The 6000-nt window shown below is 39.0% G+C and overlaps 1 protein-coding gene across 4 annotated transcripts in view; it reads right to left on the bottom strand.

Moving 5' to 3' along the window:
- The window catches only part of MFSD6 (major facilitator superfamily domain containing 6), a 46782-nt gene that overhangs the window by 28088 nt on the left and 12694 nt on the right, over nt 1-6000 (bottom strand). For all 4 annotated transcript variants that reach the window (XM_015634178.3, XM_015634179.3, XM_015634180.3 and 1 more), the window contains one exon: nt 2827-2883. The gene's annotated coding sequence lies outside the window, so the exon portion shown is untranslated. The remainder of the gene's footprint in view (nt 1-2826; nt 2884-6000) is intronic.

Genomic DNA, 6000 nt, shown 5'->3' with positions numbered 1-6000 from the left:
CGCCTCCGCGGGGCCCGCGCCGGGCCCGGGCTGCCCCGGCACGGCCGATCCACTCACGGGCTGTGTCCGCCTGCTGGTCCGCGGGGTGGGCCTTGCGCTTAAACGCGGCGTTCGTGGGCCCCGACAGCCCAATGACAGTCGTAGCGCTTCCTGCCCCTCACAAGTTCCAAACAGCATAAGGAATTAATTACTCTAGTGCCTTTCACAGCCACTGGCATCGCCTCTTCGGTAACGCTGTTTCTAAACTTGCGCGCAAATAAAATTACTTGAATACTTACAACGACAGCAACAACATAAACTTTCCCCCACACTAATTACCGAGGCAGAAAAAGGGAGGGAGGGAAACTGAGCCACAGCTGAGTCGTGCTGCAATATCAAAAGGTCAGTGGTGTTAAACTAAAGAAGGGGAATAGTCACGAAGTGAAAGGCCAGTCAGATATTTGGGGTGTTTATCAGCCCTGAAGTGAACAGGAGATCCTGAAGCTGTTTGAGGATTAAGCTTAAATGATGGTGCTCTTCACACCGGAGTTCACATTGGGCCCTAATCCAAGCAGGTCGATAAAGTGAGCAAGCTCCACTGGCCATCTCTCCCAGTGGCACAGCACGGCTGCTGCTGCCCAGGACAGTGACCTGGCTGCAGACATTGTTAACTGGGATACCACAGAACAAACACATTAGTAATCTACTAATTAGTCATCTACTTGCATCTTATTTTGCATCTCCTTTTTCTAAGGAAGGATCCCCCTTTTTTTCAAAAATAAAACTGAATTTGCATTATTTTGCCCAAGGGAAGAAATTGAGAGAAAACTACAAGTCTGCATGACTGAGGCAGATGAACAGGAACAGAGGCAGGACAGGCACTGGAGCCTCGGTTTAATTTGAGTTCTGACTGAAGTGAAAGGGACTCCAGCTGGCATGGAAGGCAATGCTCTCTCCAGGTTGTCTGTCCCCCTGCCACAGCAACATACCAATGGGCCACGGTATGTGGGTTCACTTTCCACTGAGGATAGCATCCCACTGAAATCCTGTACAGACTTTACTGTAAAGTCTTCTCCTGAAGGAGGCAGGAGACAAAAGCTAAATTTCCTAGGGGAGATGACCTGGGGCAGGAGAAGGCTTGTTTATCATCTGTCTCTGGAAGGATTTTCAGAACTTGTCATCCCTAAGTATCTCCCCCACGGCTAATTAAGCACAAAGAGAAACCACGTCTGAGACCAGGAGTGCAGGCCTCCTGTAATCTTGCAGAATTCAGAGACAGACAATTATCAGCTCATATAGTGGGGGTTTTATTACAAAATGTCACTGTAGTAAACCAGATCTAAGCTCCAAACAAAATTATTTCATCTTGATGGAGACTATTCTGGCAAATTACTACAAAAGCTTTTAGGGAGAACATGTAATTCAAATAATTTGCAGTCATTGTTTGTCAACTAAAAAGGAAAAGCAGATCTTTGTAGTTACAGACTACATTTACTGAAGCCTTAAAAGCAGTTTCTCTCTAATCTCTGATAACTTCACTGTTGCCCATCACACTTGGAATGTGACCATCTTATGCAGCCTTACTTGGAGCTGTGTTTTTCCTTTTCTTGTAGCTTTTTTCCCCCTTTTTTTGTGTATTTTAAAATACTTGCATTGTGATCATCCCCCTTCCTTCTGCTTGTTATCAGAGGTGCCAAGGTCATTTCCTAAACATTTTTTTAAAAAAATTTAAATATTTAAAAGTTCTTTTAATAGAGGAATTAAGACCAAATACATAACATTTCTTTGTAGGCTTCTGCATAACCTGGTATGTGAACAAGAAGTTACAGCTGAAGAGAACAGAGAATAGAATATGACCAAGAGTGATGTACAATATCCATATATATAAAAATGGTTTAAAACTGGGTTTAAAAGCCCAATCCATCCCCAACTGAGTGTGGTGAGGTGAGCATGGTGAAAAGCCTGAGCACAAACCAGCATTATTGCAGCCTGACAAGCGACTCTAGCCTGGGCAGAACTGAACATAGTAGGGGCTCTGCATGGTTATTTCTTCCAGCCAGGCTGAGTGTAAATAACTGGATTGCAGCCTGTTACAAACTACTACACTTGTTCAGATTGTTCTTTCAGCTATGAAAATGAGCATTAGGAAAAATGGACAAACTGCTGCACTGCTCACAAACTGTCCTAATGCACCTTTATCACAAATATTTCTAGTCAAAGCAGTCTTCAGAGAAAAGGAAATGTAGTTTTAAGTTACTTGAAGTATAAAGGTTTTTTAAAAAAATATTTGCTAGTATGAAAGAAAATAAAAAGCTGAGTCAAGTGTAAAATCCATTCCAAGTATTGAAATACCTCTTTCAAAAACCTCAAGCTCTGAATGACAGTAAAATGGGATATATAAATGTGATAGCTAAGAGACAGCTCTATATATACATATACATATAATAAATATGTACATGACCGCTGGATATTCAAAAATTCTGAAGTAATACTTTCTAAACTGAATATAAAGCATACATAAACATGCCATATAAAAACCTCCATACTAAAACACACCTGGGTTAACTTATCCATGCCCTAGGTTTCTGTGGGATTTTGGTTCAATTTTGGTTCATATGTTATTTTATAAAGATTTTGATTTGTGTTCCCTGTACACCTTTACCATATATCACAGTGAGAATACTTGCCAAAAATATTTACCAACGTTTAATGTCTTAAAAAACAAATAACCAAATGTAATGTCTAAAAGAAAGCACCAAATAAACTGAAAAAATAAAGCAGTTATCTTTTAAAAGTAAAATAAACAAAATTAACTACAAATACCTGCTAGGACTGGACATGACTTACCATATTTCACTTGCTTGAAAAGGACAAGGTGGTGTCAGCTGACTCCATGATTTGTTCCTTAGGTTAGAAGGGAAACAAAATACGGTTTCTAGGAGCTTAAATTTTCATGTATAGAAAGACTTAATGGTTTCTTTAATAAGCTGGAACTGTACTTTGAAATCAAGAATTTCTGGTTGATACAAAATATTCTGCTGTCCTTTAGCAGGTTTAACTCTGAGCCAAAAAAAAATAAATAAATAAAATAAAGATAATTTACATCAGTCAGGTTGGAAAGATAAGTTGAAGGTGAGATTTATGCTGCTAGGACTTGCTGCAGAATACAATGAAGTCAACAGAAAAGCTTTCCTTTTAATGAGACCTTTAATATATTTTGCATAAAATGAAAACTAAACTACTTTTTTTTAGTCAATCCTTTGCTAGGAGAGGCATTACATCAAGGCAAAAATAACATTCATTTCTTCCTCTTGTGGAAGTTCTCTGTAATACAAGTTTGTACACATCCCAGGGTAAATCTGGGAAGACTTTAATTTAGTATGAGGAACAGTGTGACTTTTCCTTACTTCTTCAAAGACTAAAAGCACTTATGTTACCAGTTAGAGAAAAATCCCAGCAGAAGAACTGAGAAACAGTCACCAAATGAATCAGCAAATCATACACAGCTGCAGCAATGTTAATGGTAACCAAGGACAAAGTATTCACAGCCAGCAAGACAACCAGTGCAGTGGTCTGTCCGGTTTGGCAGAGAAGCAGAGTATTTTCTTCCTCTGAATTTTAATCTAACACTTCTAAAAGCATTACATTCATTAGCAAAAGGAGAGCAATGCACAAAACAAAGGACAGATATTGTGTATACTGTGACTGTCTTTACTGTGTGTGTATACACCAACTTTTTTCCTACTGGATAGGCCTTTTTATATTTTTTTTTTCCTTGAATTCAGATTTGTCTTTGCATGGTGTCTGCTTATACAGTAATCAACCTTTCCTCACCTCAATACCTTTGAACCCACTGGCAGATATTAAATTTGGTGGGCACACATATTAATTTCCTACAACATAGTGCGTTCCTACAACATAATACAGAAAAGAAAGCAAAGACAGTCCCCTCCATGGGAGGAAATTCCAGGGCAGGAACTCCACAGTGTCCAGTGTCCATTTGTCCAGTGAATCACTATTTGTGCCTGAGCAGAAGTGAAGAACTTGTAGGCAGGTAAAAGAATAGAGGAGGGAACCAGATTAAAAAAAAAAAAAAGAGAGAACAAGTGAGACATTTAAAGTGGTGACACAATGGAGTGCAAGGAATTTGCATTTGTAAAAATACAAATACACAAACCTTTAGGAAGTACAGCTTCATTGGTTTTTCTGTCCACAGAATAAATGTTGAACTTGGGCTGCTGACAACATTGATGCCATTGAATAGATGCAAAAATATAATGTCCTTGATCCTGTCATGACTCTCCAGATTGTACAAAGCCCTGCTGACCCTGTAGTCCAGGCAGGAGCTAGAGATAATTTATGCAATTTATCCACTGAACCTGCAATGAATTCTGCATTGGCCTGTCTTCACAGAGGGGAAGGAAGCTTAACCAGCCAGAGTTTAGAGATGGATCTACTTAGACCCGCTGGGGTCCGCAGTGGGGGGTCCCCAGAAAAAATCCAACTTTTAAAACTTAAAAGGATAGCTCCCACATGCTCAAACATCTTATTCTAAATAAACACTAGAAATGTTAAAATTAAAATGCAAAATGAGTAGGGCAGGCAAAGCAGTTAAAAATATGACACATCCTCCTACCTTCTCTGCCCACTATGTCCTTGCACAATGAGTCCTTACTTCTACATGACTTTAGTAAAACAAATGTATGGTTCTTGTGCTGTGTTCTGGGCGTACCAAGTACCTACTGAGCCTTATGTGTTTGATGACTGCAGGTATGTGACCAAGGGACAGCAAACTGACCACTTCTCTCTGATCCCTAGGAACTTCCTTCTATACTCTCTGAGAGCAAGGGGTTGAACAAATACCAGCATTCAAGCAAGAAATTCTTTACTATTATTGCCCTTTACAGCCACAAAATAAATGCATATAGACTCAGATATCTCTGCTTTCCCAATTACTAGTCAATGACTTGAGATCAGTGGGAATATGAGTTCTCAGCTTCTAAAAAATTAAATTTCTGACAGTAGCTTTTAAAGGAAATACCATACCATTGCATGTCAAAATATTCCCTGACCAAAAGCAACCTTAATTAAAGTTCCATATTCTACATATGAAAAGACTATTCAAGAAAATTACTTCTGATTTTATACAGCACTACATATTCTTCTCTTTGAATACAAGGGCTAGCTCTCAAAATTTATATAGCTTTAAAAAAAATGGTGATAACTCACAGCACTTTTCACCTGAACCGGTTTTTGTTTGTTTATTTTAATAATCTGCAAGTGCAGTCATGTATTCATCTCCCTGGTTAAATGCAGATCTTTTAAAATGTAGCTTTGTAAACCTAAGCCATGACTAAGGCATTTTTTGTTTAGTACCTGTAAATTTAAGTGACACAAGCAGTGAAATCATCTTTTCTACTGAGGAACACATTGCAGCAAATTTGGACCAAGGCTAGCTGTTGACTTCAGAGGCCTCACATCTAACTCTCTCTAGAGCTGCATTTGCCTCAGTATAAATGAAAGCACTTTTCATGCAGAAGGAGTATAAATGTCACTTTTCATGCAGGAAGAAGTCACAGTTAGCCAAGCCATCTAGCCTCTTCCCAGGAAGCATACTGATTCTTTTATTTTTTATTTCCTCTCAGGACCTCCAACATAATGGGTTGATCTCTTAATTCCTTCTTTAACAGGAGAACACCCAAGCAATACTAGTACTTAAATTTACTTTCTAGGTGAATTTCAAATGGGTCCCTCCCCTCAAAGTGTGAAAGCAATGAGGGATTTACTGGTGCCCTTCTCAAACTCTCAAGATGATATCCTCATTGTGAAGAATAAAGGACCTGAGTACTTAGTAAGAAGATTGCCACAGACTTCAGTTACACTGGGAGTCAAGGCAGTATCTCTGATCAAAAGTGATTGTAAAATAAATAGAAACTTTTTTTACAAATTGAAAGACTCGGCTATTGAAAATGTGCTTAGGACAGGTAAACTATATTGCCAGTCATGCCATAGAACAGTAAT

Source organism: Parus major, chromosome 7, assembly GCF_001522545.3.
Source record: "Parus major isolate Abel chromosome 7, Parus_major1.1, whole genome shotgun sequence".
Taxonomy (NCBI): Eukaryota; Metazoa; Chordata; class Aves; order Passeriformes; family Paridae; genus Parus; species Parus major.
This window is presented reverse-complemented; position numbering and strand designations above follow the sequence as displayed.